We start from the raw sequence: 18425 nt of genomic DNA, 5'->3' as shown, positions 1-18425 counted from the left end.
TTCATGTCATCATTTGAATTGGGAATATGAAGAATACAAAAATAGTTATCCTTACTTTAAAAAGTGTAAAATGGTGAAATTGAATGCTGTACTCTCTATGGACGAGTGTTCTTTTTATTGTAATACATTATAATGACCATGTTAAGACCTTCAACCATAACAACCTTTCTCTTTGCTTTATTTCAACATCACCTCAAGTAAAATGAAATAGAAGACAAAATCAGGTATAACAGTTGACATTTATTCCACTGTTTGTGGCCTGTAAACAGCCTTAGTGGACTCACAGTGTCCAGTAGGTTGTCATGGTGACCCCTCTAGTTGGTGTTGTCCTTGGTGTGCTCCATGATGGCCATCAGAGCCAGCCAAGCCTCCTTGGTGTAACAGTGTAGGTTCCGTCCCTCTCTTCGCCCCAACCCGGGCTCGAACCAGGGACCCTTGCACACATCAACAACTGACACCCACCGAAGCATCGTTACCCATCGCGTCACAAAAGCCGCGGCCCTTGCAACGCAAGGGGAAACCCTACTTCAAGTCTCAGAGCGAGTGACGTCACTGATTGAAATGCTATTAGCGCGCACCACCGCTAACTAACTAGCCATTTCACATCGGTTACATTGGCAGTAGGGAGGATCTGATTGGCTGGCAGGATGAAACCATAACGACCAGTGTCTCTCAGCTTGAAGGTGTAGGAGTACTTGATGCCCTGGTTGTAGGTCCAGTCAACAGTGGTACCACTAGCCTGGTCTGGAAATGACAAGAAAGAAGGGATTAGACCATAGTTTCTGTTTTTATTTCATAGAGTATGTACGAGTATACAAACCATAAGCTAAGAATATTGTAATGACTTTAGCTAGGTTATACAGATGGGGTGTGCTCATGTTGGTAGAATGAGCTGGACTGCATTGGAATGGCATGGAACGGGAGCCATTAAAGCAGTGAAAATGTTTAGCTGGTGTTTGACACTTACAGATGGTGTTGATGGTGCTGCCGCATCTGTAGGAGGTTCCGTACAGGGAAGCCAGGTCAGTGATTGCCTTCATGGCCAGGTCATGCTGTGAGAAGATAATAATATTCATGTAAAGTACCATGCTGGCGTCACCCATCCCCGATGAGGCCACATATGGTGGAGAATGCTGGCAGGGCACTCCCTAGTGGAACAAATGCCACAAGTTGTTACTAGACATGTCAAAGACAACTAGTTGATGGATGCTGGACTCACCAGTTCGCTCTGGTCCTTGCAGGGGGTACTGGTGTAACCGTAGGGGTAGAGGAGCATCTGGGAGTAGGAATGGATGGACATGAAGGCCTTCAGGTTGCCGTGAGACTTTACAAAGTCCACAATGGACTTGACCTCAGACTCAGAGTGAGATTCGGGTCCGCAGTAAGTCTCAGAGCAGGGACTGCCACTGGAGCCGGACTCTACCAAAGACCAGAGAGGAGATAAAATGGTAAAGAAAGATTCGTGCCCAACTAAACATTAAAATACTATCTCACCAAGGGCAAGGAGATACCATTTTAATTGACAAAAACTTTAGATTTGGTATCTTATTCAATTTATGACCTCTGAATCTATTGTATTTGAATATAAAGTGTTTTGCAACAAGTGACAAGGAAAAGTTTACCTCCAAAACCAGTATCCCAGTTCCTGTTGGGGTCAGTTCCAACACAGGAAGAGCCAGGGTTGGGCTTCCTGGTCTTACGCCACATACAGTTCTGTGGAAAATAAACGGTCATCGTGACTCATGGTTTGTTTGGTTTTGTATAGTGCATAGCTGTAAGCAGCAGTTGATGATGTCAGAGCGAAGTCAAATGACAAAACAGGATACAACACTGAAACACTGTGAAAGCAATATTAGATAGATTATATTTGGTATTAGAGATTCAGATCACGCACACATATGTAATATGTAGTTAGTAATCAAAGAGGATGAGAGTGGCTGTTGTGTTCAACTCCCTAGTCTGATATATGCCCTTCGACCTTATAAAATAATCACTGAAAAAATAAGAGGTCAATTGAAATGGAGAGATGACATTGTAATCAAAATTTGGGATCAACCTAGAAATGTAAGGGCATTTTCTATTGTGATGAGAGACTCACACTATTGTGGGTGTAGTAGTAGCCATCGGGGTTGGTCACAATCTCCAGGAAGATGTCCATCTTGTCCAGGATGGCGGTGAGGGCGGCGTCACGTCCGTAGTCGGTCACAATCTGGATATGGAAACAGAAGGTTAAAGTGATACATATGTGTAGATGAAGAGAGGGGAAAGGTTTAAAACTGTGGTGGAAAAAACACTGATGAACCTTTTTGGCGAACCAGGTGCCTCTAGCCTGAGTTATCCATTACCTGGAATGGATTCCTGTGTCAAGCCAGATACCAGGTCTGTTGGTTCCACCAGTACTGAACTAGAAAAGAGAGAAGAAGTGGGGTGTAAAGAACACCTACTACAATCCTCAAATACTGTAAACTTGATACACATTTAACATACAACCATGTAACATGTAACATGTACCAAAAAATGGGGCCTCGTCTGGGATTAGGAAAAAACTACCTTCACTGACTTTTAAATCTATATTTCACTTGTAAAGAGTACTAGTAAAATGACAAGGCCATAGTACATACAACATGACACTCTCGTCAGGAACGTATCTTGAGCACAATAAGGGTACGTCCCTGGTAACTCTGGCCAATCACGATCTTGCTGACCAGATTTGGGTTCTCAGCCACAAGCATGTCCTGGAAACTATAGATCTGATGAGATAGAGAGAGACAGAGACAGAGACAGAGACAGAGACAGAGACAGAGACAGAGACAGAGAGAGGTTGTTACCGCCAATTTGCGGTTGTTGACATAAGCTTGTCATGAATCCTTATGTTCTGCTTTTGAATGTTGTATGAACTCCTTATGTAAGGACACTTCAAATAAGGTGTTCCCCAAAATACTGTAGGTTTCAACAACAGAAAACAGTGTCTTGCATTGCTCACAGAATTCTTAGGTAGGTCTTACGATGACAGTATTAAAGATGTCTCACTCAGTGTCAGTTCAGAGTGATCATGTGAAATGGGTCATTTCTCCTTGATACTTGTGTGATGGGTTGGTACATACAGTTGAAGTGGGAAGTTTATATACTTAGGATGGAGTCATTAAAACTCCTTTTTCAACCACTCCACAAACGTCATGTTAACAAACTATAGTTATGGCAAGTCGGTTAAGACATCTACTTTGTGCATGAAACAAGTCATTTTTCCAACAATTGTTCACAGACAGATTATTTCACTTATAATTCACTGTATCACAATTCCAGTGGTTCAGAAGTTTACATACAATAAGTTGACTGTGTCTTTAAATAGCTTGGAAAATTCCAGAAAATTATGTCATGGCTTTAGAAGCTTCTGATAGGCTAATTGACATCATTTGAGTTAATTGGAGGTGTACCTGTGGATGTATTTCAAGGCCTACCTTCAAACTCAGTGCCTCTTTGCTTGACATCATGGGAAAATCAAAATAAATCAGCCACGACCTCAGAAAAAAAATTGTAGACCTCCACAAATCTGGTTCATACTTGGGAGCAATTTCCAAATTCCTGAAGGTACCACGTTCATCTTTACAAACAATAGTATGCAAGTATAAACACCATGGGACCACGCAGCCGTCATACTGCTCAGGAAGGAGACGCGTTCTGTCTCCTAGAGATTAACGTACTTTGGTGCAAAAAGTGCAAATCAATCCCAAAACAACAGCAAATGACCTTGTGAAGATGCTGGAGGTAACAGGTACCAAAGTATCTATATCCACAGTAAAACGAGTCCTATATCGACATAACCTGAAAGGCCGCTCCGCAAAGGAAGAAGCCACTGCTCCAAAACCGCCATAAAAAAGCCAGACTACGGTTTGCAACTGGGGACAAATATCGTACTTTTTGGAGAAATGTCCTCTGGTCTGATGATCCAAAAATAGAACTGTTTGGCCGTAATGACCATCGTTATGTTTGGAGGAAAAAAGGGGATGCTTGCAAGCCGAAGAACACCGTCCCAACCGCGAAGTACGAGGGTGGCAGCATCATGTTGTGGGGGTGCTTTGCTGCAGGAGGGACTGGTGCACTTCACAAAATACATGTCATCATGAGGGAGGAAAATGATGTGGATATATTGAAGCAACATCTCAAGACATCAGTCAGGAAGTTAAAGCTTGGTCGCAAATGGGTCTTCCAAATGGACAATGACCCCAAGCATACTTCCAAAGTTGTGGCAAAATGGCTTAAAGACAACAAAGTCAAGGTATTGGAGTGGCCATCACAAAGCCCTGACCTCAATCCTACAGAAAAGTTGTGGGCAGAACTGAAAAAGTGTGTGTGAGCATGAGGCCTACAAACCTGACTCAGGTAAACCAGCTCTGTCAGGAGGAATGAGCCAAAATTCACCCAACTTATTGTGGGAAGCTTGTGGAAGACTTCCTGAAACGTTTGACCCAAGTTAAACAATTTAAAGGCAATGCTACCAAATACTAATTGAGTGTATGTAAACTTCTGACCCACTGGGAATGTGATGAAAGCAATAAAAGCTGAAATAAATCTCTCTACTATTATTCTGACATTTCACATTCTTAAAATAAAGTGGTGATCCTAAATGACCTAAACAGGGAATTTTTACTAGGATTAAATGTATTTGGCTAAGGTGTATGTAAACTTCTGACTTCAACTGTACATCAGCAATGTCGTGGTAGTTGGAGTAGTCGTAGTCATCGGTGGTTCTGGGGGCAGGGGCACGTGCACTCAGCATCTGGTCCTGCTCCTCGTCCAACATAACCTGTGGGCAAAATGGGGGTCAAAAGGTCACTACAAGGCTTCATAACACTTTATAATGATTTATAACACTATTATGAAACAATATGTAGTTATCCCATATGACTTATCCAAATCTCTTTAGATCATTGTGAGCACAGACATAATTGAGCTGTTGCACATAATCTTATTCAAACATCTTATTTATTTACTGTAAGTCATGACATGGATATACTATTTCAAGACAAAGTAGACTGAAGTAATCTCCCTGAGCTCAGTCACTTCCTCCTCGATGTCATGTCCTGACCCTAGTATAGTAGAGTAGGTCAGGGCGTGACAGGGGGTGTTTTGTGTTTTTCTATGTTTTCTATTTCTATGTTTGTGTTCTAGGTTTTCCATTTCTATGTTCTTGTTTTTTGGGTTGATCTCCAATTGGAGGCAGCTGGTCCTCGTTGCCTCTGATTGAAGATCATATTTAAATAGGGGTTTTTCTTCCTGGGGTTTGGTGGGTAGTTGTTTTCCGTTTTGTATGTGTTACCTGACGGAACTGTTGGTGGTCGTTTTGTTGTTTTTGTTAAGTGTTTCATTAATAAAGTAAATATGAGCACTCTACACGCCGCGCCTTGGTCCCTTTTAGACGACCCATGTTACAGAACTACCCACCATGACTGGATCAAGCGGCGTGCCCGGGCAAAAATGGACACCTGTTCACTTCCGGAGTGGATGGAGAGGAGAAACTGGACCTGGGGCCAGGTAATCGATAGATATCGGAGCATACCTGGGAAAAACGAGAGGCAGCCCCCCCAAAAAAATGTTGGGGGGGGCACACGGGTAGTTTGGCTGGGCCAGGGGTGAGGCCTGAGTCAACTACCTGTGCTTTTTGTGGTAAGCATGTGCCTGCCTCTCGCACTCTCTCTCCAGTGCGCCTCCATAGGACAGTACATCCTGTGCCTGCTCCTCGCGCTCTCCCTCCAGTGCGCCTCCAGAATCCAGTACGTCCTGTGCCTGTTCTTCGCACTCTCCCTCCAGTGGGCATCCATAACCCAGTACTGCAGGTGCCTGCTTTGAGCACTCGGTCCTCAGTGCGTCTCCCCAGTCCGGTGAGACCGGTTCCTGCTCCACGTACAAAGCCTCCAGTGATAATCGATGGTCCGACGCCTGTAGAGATGATCCATGGCACTAAGCCTCTAGTGATGATCCATGGCCCGGAGCCTGTAGGGATATTCCATGGCACGAAGCCTGAAGAGGTAATCCATGGCCCGGAACCTGAAGAAATAATCCTTGGCAAAAAGCCTGGAGGGATTATAAATGGTCCGGAGCCTGTAGGGATAAACCATGGCATGAAGCCTGTAGGAATAATCCATGGCCCGGCACCTGTAGAGATAATCCATGGAAAGAAGCCTCCAGTGATGATCCTTGGCGCGGAACCTGTAGAGATGATCCATGGCATGGAGCCAGCAGCAACGGTCATTAGTCCAGAACCTATTATGATGCCTCCCAGTCCGGAGCCTCCGGCGACGCTTTTCAGTCCGGAGCCTTCGGCGGTGATCTGCAGCCCAGATCCTTTGGCGGCGGTCTGCAGCCCAGAGCCTTTGGTGGCGGCCTGCAGCCCAGAACCTCCGGCGGCGGCCTGCGGCCCAGAACCTCCGGCGGCGGACTGCAACCCAGAACCTCCGGCAATGATCTACAGTCCGGTTCCTTCGACAACGATCCACGGTCAGGTGGTAATAAAGCAGAAGGATCAGCGGGTGGAGCAGGGAGTACGCCCAGAACCGGAGCCGCCTCCTATGTTGGAGGTTAAGGTTATGTGGACTGCATTTGAGCCGCCATAGACAATTATCACCCTCCCTTTTGTTTTGTGGTTTTCTTTTGTTGGTTTGTTGCATTCGGAGTCTGCACCTTTGGGGTGGGGGTACTGTCACGTCCTGACCCTAGTAAGATGTCATTTTCTATAGTAGAGTAGGTCAGGGCGTGACAGGGGGTGTTTTGTGTTTTTCTATGTTTTCTATTTCTATGTTTGTGTTCTAGGTTTTCTATTTCTATGTTGTTTTTTGGGTTGATCTCCAATTGGAGGTAGCTGGTCCTCGTTGCCTCTGATTGGAGATCATATTTAAGTAGGGGTTTTTATTCCTGGGTTTTTGTGGGTAGTTGTTTTCCATTTTGTCAAGTGTACCTTAAGGAACTGTTGTCGGTCGTTTGTTGTTTTGTTGAAGTGTTTTTCATTAAAGAATAGAATGAGCACTATACACGCTGCGCCTTGGTCTCCTTTAGACGACCCTTGTTACACTCGACTCCTACACACCCCATAATTATATTGTGTGTGTCTGTATGATCCTACCTGTAGGTCCATGATCATGACGGAGTACGGGATGTCTTCAGTCTCCAGGAAAGCCTTGACAGTCTGCAGGCTGGTGAAGGGAACTCTGATGTCCACAGGAGTGGAGAGGTCAATGGGCTCCATCCACACATCCAGCTGGGAGAGGAGAGAGGACGGAGGAGAGAGAGGAGGAAGGAGGAGAGAGGAGAGAGGAGGGCAGAAGACAAGTTGACATGTTAAACCAACAAAGCAAGCACTTTGAACAGCTAGTGAAAAGGAAATGCATGGTCAAGTATTTTTTTTTATTGTTATTTGTACTTTTTTATTTGTTTATTTTTATTATTAACCCATCCATAGCTTTTTTAGTTTTTAAAGCTTTCTTGTTACATAGACAGACATTTTATATATTACATTTTACATACTACATAAATGGTACTTTTATATACAGCATTCACCTGACAAAGATATATTTTACATACAGATAGTACATACATACATACATACACACATAGATATATACACATAAATGTACTGTATATACATAGACACATACCAGTGGCGGTCGGTGCCGTTTAAGATGAGGGAGGACGATAATGTTTTTTATGAGCATGGCCTTTTTTCTATTACAGTATATTGAATGACTGTTACTCATATTCCATTCACACAGCTCAATGTAACATCGATAGGTTTAGGCTAGCTACTATATGATGCTCAAATTTTTCCCTATACCCATCATGAGGTTGCTACCACCTAGCCTATGAATGAAAGTTTATAACGTATGTGCACAGGTCGAGAGAAATTAGAGTAATCAAGGTGACAGACATTGACATATTCAATACCACTGTCACGTAAACTCCCTCTCCGGCCTCTAGGTCATCAGGCTGCTGATTATCGTCTCGCGCAGCTGCGACCATCGTCTCGCGCAGCTGCGCCTCATGACACTCACCTGGACTCCATCACCTCCTTGATTATCTTCCCTATATCTGTCACTCCCCTTGGTTCTTTCCTCAGGTGTTATTGACTCTGTTTCATGTCTGTGAGTTGTTTGTGTTTCGTGTTTATTGGTTTGTTTATTTACTAATTAAAACACTCATTCCCTGTACTTGCTTCCCGACTCTCAGCGCACATCTTTACAACCACCTTGCACAATCTTGCCTGCATCTAGCTGATCTAGGGTGCTATCATTAGTACAACTGTTGCAAACAAGAGTTTCTATTGGACAAATTCAGATATGTTTATCCCCGTTTCGTTCCGTTTGCTTCCGTTTAAGAATTTTTTTTCAACAGAATCGGCAGAATGAATACACCCCTGATCACACGCAAACACAGTTCACTTTCATAGCAGCCACATACAAACAGCATGATCCTTTTGATCGTTGGATAATTCCTTCTCGCATCTATGTGATCTCCTCCTCTCACCTTTTCCTTTCGTGCACAACACATCAGCTGTCTGTGACCAGGCGAAAAAACCTTTCCAAGCCTAACCTTCATATCATAACCATTAACCGCTACACACAGCCTATATCTTTGTCACCATATTAGCTAACGTCAAGGCAACATAGGTACTAGAACTAACGCGTTAGTAAACCGGCTACAATCATACAGTACAGTGTACAAGCAGTTTAGCAATTACACTGGTGGGCCCTAGTGGCAATAAATTAATAAAACCAAAAGCTTACCTTGAATTGGAAGAGTTCCAGTGTTGGATAGCCATAGCCAGCTAGGTAACATAGCATCCCTCAATGTTTGAGCAAGGTGTTTAAGTAGGCTCAACTAGCTAGCTGCATTCGCTAGCTAAGTAACTGAAAGTGAAAAGAAGAAGAAATATAGCTTGCTCTCTCTCTGTCTTCCTTCCTTGCTTTTTCTTCATTTTTGAAGAAATACATTTGTTCAAAACTGTTCAACTACTGTCTTTCTCTCTCTTTGAGTCAACTAATCAACAACTTTTTATGCACTACAGTGCTAGCTAGCTGGAGCATATGCTTTCAGTACTAGATTCATTCTCGGATCCTCTGATTGGGTGGACAACATGTCATGCTGCAAGAACTCTGAGAAGTTGTCATAATTACTGTTTAAGTCTATGGAATGGGGTGAGAACCACAAGGTTTTGTATTGAAGTCAATGTATCCAGAGGAGGACGGAAACTAGCTGTCCTCCGGCTACACTATGGTGTTACCCTATAGAGTACTTTTGAGGCTACTGTAGACCTTCATTGCGAAACAGTGTGTTTAATAAATTATTTGGTGACATCAATATATTTAGCATAGTTTTATCTAAAAAGAATAACTTTCACAAAAATGAAATTCACTTAGGAGGATGGTCCTCCCCTTCCTCCTCTGAGGAGCCTCCACTGACATATATGCATACATACATTCATTAGATTTTACTATGGTATACATTATACAGAGAGGGAAAAAAGTATTTGATCCTCTGCTGATTTTGTACGTTTGCCCACTGACAAAGAAATGATCAGTCTATAATTTTAATGCTAGGTTTATTTGAACAGTGAGAGACAGAATAACAACAAAAAAATCCAGAAAAACGCATGTCAAAAATGCATTTTAATGAGGGAAATAAGTATTTGACCCCTCTGCAAAACATGACTTAGTACTTGGTGGCAAAACCCTTGTTGGCAATCACAGAGGTCAGACGTTTCTTGTAGTTGGCCACCAGGTTTGCGCACATCTCAGGAGGGATTTTGTCCCACTCCTCTTTGCAGATCTTCTCCAAGTCATTAAGGTTTCGAGGCTGATGTTTGGCAACTCGAACCTTCAGCTCCCTCCACAGATTTTCTATGGGATTAAGGTCTGGAGACTGGCTAGGCCACTCCCTGACCTTAATGTGCTTCTTCTTGAGCCACTCCTTTGTTGCCTTGGCCGTGTGTTTTGGGTCATTGTCATGCTGGAATACCCATCCACGACCCATTTTCAATGCCCTGGCTGAGGGAAGGAGGTTCTCACTCAAGATTTGACGGTACATGGCCCTGTCCATCGTCCCTTTGATGAGGTGAAGTTGTCCTGTCCCCTTAGAAGAAAAACACCCCCAAAGAATAATGTTTCCACCTCCATGTTTGACGGTGGGGATGGTGTTTTTGGGGTCATAGGCAGCATTCCTCCTCCTCCAAACACGGCGAGTTGAGTTGATGCCAAAGAGCTCAATTTTTGGTCTCATCTGACAACAACACTTTCAACCAGTTGTCCTCTGAATCATTCAGATGTTCATTGGCAAACTTCAGACGGGCTGCTGATTATATGTGCTTTCTTGAGCAGGGGGACCTTGCGGGCGCTGCAGGATTTCAGTCCTTCACGGCGTAGTGTGTTACCAATTGTTTTCTTGGTGACTATGGTCCCAGCTGCCTTGAGATCATTGACAAGATCCTCCCATGTAGTTCTGGGCTGATTCCTCACCGTTCTCATGATCATTGCAACTCCACGAGGTGAGATCTTGCATGGAACCCCAGGCCGAGGGAGATTGACAGTTATTTTGTGTTTCTTCCATTTGCGAATAATCGCATCAACTGTTGTCACCTTCTCACCAAGCTGCTTGGCAATGGTCTTGTAGCCCATTCCAGCCTTGTGTAGGTCTACAATGTTGTCCCTGACATCCTTGGAGTGCTCTTTGGTCTTGGCCATGGTGGAGAGTTTGGAATCTGATTGATTGATTGCGTCTGTGGATAGTTGTCTTTTATACAGGTAACAAACTGAGATTAGGAGCACTCCCTTTAACAGTGTGCTCCTAATCTCAGCTCGTTACCTGAATAAAAGACACCTGGGAGCCAGAAATCTTTCTGATTGAGAGGGGGTCAAATTATTATTTCCCTCATTAAAATGCAAATCAATTTATAACATTTTTGACATGTGTTTTTCTGGATTTTTTGTTGTTATTCTGTCTCTCACTGTTCAAATAAACCTACCATTGAAATTATAAACTGATCATTTCTTTGTCAGTGGGCAAACGTTGTCACGCTCGTTGTTGGAATGAGACCAAGGTGCAGCGTGGTAGGCGTACATTTTACTTTTATTAAAAATGACATCCGAAAACAAAACAAAATACAAAAACGAACGTAACGCTATATGCAGTGCAGAAAGCAACTACACACAAACAAGATACCACAATCACAGGTGGGAAAAAGGGCTACCTAAGTATGATCCCCAATCAGAGACAACGATAAACAGCTGCCTCTGATTGGGAACCATACTAGGCCAACAAATAAATAGAAACATAGATATGCCCACCCAAGTCACACCCTGACCTAACAAAATAGAGAATAAAAAAGGCTCTCTAAGGTCAGGGTGTGACAAACGTACAAAATCAGCAGGGGATCAAATACTTTCCCCCCTCACTGTATGTAGTGTTTTCAATTATACCATCACCGATCATGAGCTCTTTAATCCCACCCCTCAGCTACTGTCATTCCATACCACCTGTCACAGACCGTGGACCACCCTTGTTTGGTTTCCATGTGTCATATATTTTTCAAATATGGTGTGATGTTTTATATACATTTTCAACCTGTAAAAAGTCCAGGTGGCCATTTGATTAATTGTTCAGCAGTCTTATGGCTTGAGGGTAGAAGCTTTTAAGGAGCCTTTTGGACCTAGACTTGGCGCTCCGGTACCGCTTGCCGTGCGGTAGCAGAGAGAACAGTCTATGCCTCGGGTGACTGGAGTCTTTGACAATTTTTTGGGCCTTCCTCTGACAGCGCCTGGTATATAGGTCCTGGACAGCAGGAAGCTTGACCCCAGTGATGTACTGGGCCTTATGCACAACCCTCTGTAGCGCCTTTCAGTCAGATGCTCAGCAGTTGCCATACCAGGCGGTGATGCAACCAGTCAGGATGATCTCGATGGTGCAGCTGTAGAGGTTTTTGAGGATCTGGGGACCCATGGCAAATCTTTTCAGTCTCCTGAGGAAGACAAAGTGTTGTCGTGCCCTCTTCACAACTGTCTTGGTGTGTTTCGACCATGATAGTTCATTGGTGATGTGAACACCAAGGAACTTGAAAATCTCGAACCACTTCACTACAGCCCGTCTGTTATTGGGGGCCTGTTCGGCCCTCTTTTTCCTATAGTCCACGATCAGCTCCTTAGTCTTGCTCACACTGAGGGAGAGGTTGTTGTCCTGGCACCACTCTGCCAGGTCTCTGACCTCCCTGTAGGCTGTCTCATCGTTGTTGGTGACCCGCGTACCACTGTTGTGTCGTCAGCAAACTTAATGATGGTGTTGGAGTTGCGCTTGGCTACACAGTCGTGGGTGAACAGGGAGTACAGGGTGGACTAAGCACGCACTCCTGAGGGGGCCCAGTGTTGAGGATCAGCGTGGTAGATGTGTTGTTGCCTACCCATACCACCTGGTAATGCGAATTGGAGTGGGTCTAGGGTTTCCGGCACGATGGTGTTGATGTGAGCCAATGCCAGCCTTTCAAAGCACTTCATGGCTACAAACGTGAGTGCTACGGTGCGGTAATCATTTAGGCAGGTTACCTTTGCTTTCTTGGGTACAGGGACTATGGTGGTCTGTGTGAAACGTAGGTATTACAGACTCGGTCAGGGAGAGGTTGAAAATGTCAGTGAAGAAACTTGCCACTTAGTCCACACGAGTACACGTTCTGGTAATCTGTCTGGCCCCGCAGCTTTGTGAACGTTGAGCTGTTTAAAAGTCTTGCTCACATTGGCTATGGAGAGCGTGATCACACAGTCGCCCGGAACAGCTGGCGCTCTCATGCATGCTTCAGTGTTGCTCTGCTCGAAGCGAGCATAAAAGGTTTGCGGCACTGGGCAGCTCGCAACTGGTTTTCCATTTGTAGTCCGTAACAGTTTGCAAGCCCTGACACATTCGACGAGTGTCAGAGCCGGTGTAGTAGGATTCAATCTTAGTCCTGTATTGACGCTTTGCCTGTTTGATGATTTGTCTGAGGGCATAGTGGGATTTCTTATAAGAGTCTGGATTAGTTTCCCGCTCCTGCTTTAGCCTTAAGCTCAGTGCGGATGTTGCCTGTACTCGCATAGTATCCACAGATTTTGAGCTAAAGATGAAAACCTTTCCTACTAATACTATTATATTGTTGATTGATTGACTGTGTCTTTCCAAATTGCCCAACATTGCTTTTTGAAGGGTTCATTTTAAATTAATGTTGTGATTTTTTTGCCATTCCTGAACCAGTGACCAGAAACAAGCTACATAGGGGCAATATCAGAATATTGGTATTTTCACAGCTAAATCTGCAGAGCTGAGATTGTTGTATGCTCCCCCCCCCCCACCCACCCACACACACACACACACACACACACACACACACACACACACACACACACACACACACACACACACACACACATACATACATACATACATACATACATACATACATACATACATACATACATACATACATACATACATACATACATACATCATTTTGTGTATATTGTGCCATGGAATCGGTACATCTAAAATCTCTTCCCAGCTATTTTGCAACCTGTATGGTGCAGCTGTCAACATTTTTGTCCTCAAATGTAACTGGTATATTTGTCTATTTATGCCAATCTTTTTCAGACAATTTTTGTCTTTAATATATGGCAGACAAACCAGTTCCCTACCTTCTCCCTCTTCCACTTGCCTCTTCCATTTTTATGGTAATGCTGCAATCAGTTGGTTGTAACTTTGATTTGAACAAACATTCCCATATATTTTTGCTAGCTGCATATGTAACATAACTTCATAATATTTTTTATCAACCATAATATTTGAGTTTAACCATAATATTTGTTGTAATATTTGTTATATTTTTTTCTGGAGTATAAAATAAAAATTGTAACCAGCTTTGTATGGCTTGTTTAAGAAAGGGTGATACTTTGGACAAAGTTTCATTTTCAATTAATCTGAAATGAGAAGTTGCAAAAAGGCACATTTTTGAACAAAGGATGAGCCTTTCTTAGGTATCTACTGGAGAACCAGTTTGGGTTAAAGTATAATTTATGTATGTGTGAAGCTTTTAGTGAGAGGTATAATGCTATAATATTTAATCCTTTCAGCCCCCCCAAACTCAATTTTGTTTGGCTTGGCATTCCAAATAAAGTGAAATATTTTTTGCTCATATGATTTAAAAAACAAATCGTCTGGAGTCGGCAGCACCATAAGTAAGTAAGTAAACTGTGATAGGACCAAAGAGTTAATCAATGTGATTTATCCATAAATAGCCATGGATGCATCATCTTGTCTATTTTTGCTAACTTTCTATTGAAATTGGTTGTGGTAAGTTTGTTTACATCTTTAGAGATATGAATACCAACCATGTCTACTTCACCATCAGCCCATTTTATTGGTAAACTACAAGGTACAGTAGTGTAAAAATTGTGTCATTTAACGATCCAATACTTAATATGGTACATGTATCATGATTGGGTTTTAGTCTAGAGAGGCTAGAAAAGTGATCTTCAATGAGACTGTACAGGGATCCAGATTGCGGACTTAAGAAACTTGAGTTATTGGCATACATTGACACTTTTGTTTTTTTCTAACCCCTTGATGTTCTTGTTGGATCTAATTTTAATAGCTAGCATTTCAATGGGCATAACAAATAGATATGGAGACAATAGACAGCCTTGTTTTACTCCTCTTGACAGCTCAATTCTTTCTGAGAAGTAATCATTATTTACTATTTTACAACTGTGGTTGCTATACAGTACATAACTTTAACATAACTTTAACCTCTATGGGATCGGTGCCCCCCCCCCCCCGGTTGAGCTAACGTAGGCTAATGTGATTAGCATGAGTTTGTAAGTAACAATCATATTTCCCAGGACATAGACATATCTGATATGGGCCGAAAGCTTAAATTCTTGTTAATCTAACTGCACTGTCCGATTTACATTAGCTATTACAGTGAAAGAATACCATGCTATTGTTTGAGGAGAGTGCACAATTATGAACTTGAAAATGTATTAATAAACCAATTAGGCACATTTGGGCAGTCTTGATGCAACATTTTGAACAGATATGCAATGGTTCATTGGATCAGTCTAAAACTTTGCACATACACTGCTTCCATCTAGTGGCCACAATCTAAATTACGCATGGGCTGGAATAATACTCTTACGTTCGTTGTAAGAATGAGACCAAGGTGCAGCGTGGTAAGCGTACATCTTACTTTTAATAGATGAACACCGAACAAAACAAATAAAAATAAAAAACGAACGTAAAGTTCTGCAGGCTTCACAGTAGCTATACAAAAACAAGATCCCACAAAAACCCAGTGGGAAAAGGCTGCCTAAATATGACCCCCAATCAGAGACAACGAAAGACAGCTGCCTCTGATTGGGAACCATATCAGGCCAACATAGAAATACTATAATCTAGAATGCCCACCCAAATCACACCCTGACCTAACCAAGTAGAGAAATAAAAAGGCTCTCTACGGTCAGGGTGTGACAGTAACCCCCCCCCCTAAAAAAAGGTGCGGACTCCGGCCGCAAAACCTGACTCAATAGGGGAGGGTCCGGGTGGGCATCTAACCTCGGTGGCGGCTCCGGTGCGGGACGTAGACCCCGCTCTGCTCGCGGATCCGCCATCCTTGGTGGTGACTCTATTTCGGGGGTTGTCACTGAAAGTTCCGGACCATGAATCATCGCCGGAGGACCCGGACCGTGGATCGTCGCCGAAGCTCCGGACCGCGGGATCATCAATAGTTCGACCAGCTTAATTAGCCAAATCTGTTTTTGTTCCAATAGCATATTTAAAAGGATCCATCTTCCTTGAGGATCTGTTTGCACAATCGGATCAAAATGATTGTTAATTAACATTATCACCCCCTTTGAGTTTCTTTGCCCATGACCATGACAAACATATTATTTATCCCTCCCAGGCCTTGGTCTAGTGAATTAATATGAATTCATACTGTGTTCATTGCAATGTTTGTCAAACTTCGTATTGAAATGGAAATGCCAATGCAGTAGGCTATAGTGTATTGAATGAGGTGGTGGGGTTATATATATGTGGCTTCAGTGGTGGATATGATGATGATGATGATGATGATGATGATGATGATGATGATGATGATGATCATTGTCATGCCACAACTGGAGATGTTCCATCTCAGCCAGGTCCTTCAGGAGAGCGAGCTGGACCTCATCCTTCGCAGTGATACGAAGGACCTGCTCACTGCAAAGACAGGAGAACCATTCAGATTTGAACTATGCTTGAGTAATGGTGCGAGAGGGAGGTTGGAGTTGAGAAAGTGAGAAGTTGAGTAGCATAGACTGTGGTGAAACGTCTGCTTAGCAACACAATGACTTACAGTTGGAGTCAACCTTGACCATAAGCTTTGCTTCCTCTCAACAGTTAACATTGAGTAGCCATCTTTAATGATTAATTTGAATTTATTGAAAAGTAATAAAGCCTGACTGTCACACAGATTGAAAAAGCAACTCATGCCTACAGAATCACAGAGGCAAGCAGGACATATGTTCATATTACCCTTCCTATGGTTCAGTTAAGCAATAAGACCTGAAGGGTGTGGTATATGGCCAATATACCACAGCTAAGGGCTGTTCTTATGCACGACGCATCGCGGAGTGCCTGGACACAACCCTTAGCCATGGTATATTGGCCATATACCACAAAACCCCAAGGTGCCTTATTGCTATTATAAACTGGTTACCAACGTAATTAGACCAGTAAAAATAAATGTTGTCATACCCCGTGGTATACCGTCTGATACACCACGGCTTTCAGCCAATCAGAATTCAGGGCTCGTACCACCCAGTTTATAACAATTTTTATATAGCAACTACTGGTGATATCCTGGGAAATACCAGATGGGTCGTTTCTGTACCTTTGCCATCCATTTTGCCAGCATTTTCTTTAGTTTGAGTTTTCTATAAAAATACATGTATTTATGAATAAATCTGAAACAAACATGTAGAGTGGGTATACTAGGCCTATTAAGGCATTTGACTTATGTGCTCGGTCCAGCTTTACACAAACAATACCTTTTAAGGCATAATAAATCCATTATAAACCCTTTCTAAGGACTATATAAATACTTCAGAAAGCATTCATAAGAAAATTCCAATGACATGTTATGAAGGGCGGCAAAAGGACCACATTTGGCAAAGCACCAGATGTAGGCTAATGCATTTGTGTAGCCTGTATTCAGGAAGTTGTGCTACAGTACTGCCTGGTTAGTGTCAGATTCAGCGACACTATAATCAGCAGAGCTAAATTAAAACAGAAAGCGCAGCATAGTGAAATGGAACTGTTTTATGATAGTTAGGCTGCAGCTTGTGTCACAGCCGGCCTTGACCGGGAGACCCATGAGGTGGCGCACAATTGGCCCAGCATCGTCCGGGTTAGGGGAGAATTTGGCTGGTCAGGATTTCATTGTCCCATTGCACTCTAGCGACTCCTAGTGGTGGGCCGGGCGCATGCAAGCTGACTCTGCTCACCAGCTGTACGGTGTTTCCTCCGACACCTTGGTGCGGCTGGCTTCTGGGTTAAGCGAGCAGTGTATAATGGAGCCGCGACCTTCGCCTCTCCCGAGTCCATAGGGCAGTTGCAGCGATGGGACAAGACTGTAACAACCAATTGGAAATCACGAAAAAGGGGGAAAGTACCAAAAATAAAATAAAAGATGCAGTGGCTGCTTGCTTTCAAAATATCACTTGTCAAATCATTTTTCCTCTTGGCAGATTGAATCGAAAGGTTCTATTTGGTGTCTACTGTAGGAATGCTGTAAGAGGTAGGAACATTCATTGTTTTCTGGGAAGGCAGTTGAATTATTAAGACATCATTTGACAAACTGTTAAATTACATTTAGGCTACATGTTTGGTTGATATAGGCCCTCTCATTTGAGACTGAAACAGTATGCGCTACCAGATCTCTCTGCCCTCCCTCCTCTGTTCTAAAAAGGGTAACTGTAGTCTATTTTATGCAATCGAGCTGATAACAAGAATGACAGATTAAAGATACTGTACATGTTGGTTTTTCCATATCTAGAAGTAAATCATTAACTTACAGACAGGCACACCCACAATACATTTGTGTAAAAGACAGCAATACATTTATCAAGTAGCACTGCTCACAAAATCCTGTTATAATGCATTTGAACCTTGACCTTATTTTGTCTAACAATATTTTATTTTGTAATTATTTTTTCTCTCTCACATGCAAGATTATTCTGCATACCAACTGGCAAAGACAGGGCATACAAAATCATGCCTGCATTAAAATAAATTACATTTGAATTTATCATGAGTTTGATAAATTACACAAATCATCCCCTAATGATGATTTTATGATTATTTATACAGTTACCTAGATACCCATCTGT

The 18425-nt window shown here is 42.8% G+C and overlaps 1 pseudogene; it reads right to left on the bottom strand.

The window, feature by feature from the left end:
- Positions 1-98: 98 nt before the first annotated feature.
- LOC115196621 (carboxypeptidase A1-like) lies at positions 99-16936 on the bottom strand (annotated as a pseudogene).
- Positions 16937-18425: the final 1489 nt, after the last annotated feature.

The sequence above is a fragment of the Salmo trutta genome, chromosome 7 (assembly GCF_901001165.1).
Source record: "Salmo trutta chromosome 7, fSalTru1.1, whole genome shotgun sequence".
In the NCBI taxonomy this organism is placed as follows: domain Eukaryota; kingdom Metazoa; phylum Chordata; class Actinopteri; order Salmoniformes; family Salmonidae; genus Salmo; species Salmo trutta.
Note: the sequence above shows the minus strand (reverse complement) of the source record. Positions and strands in the feature narration are given on the sequence as shown.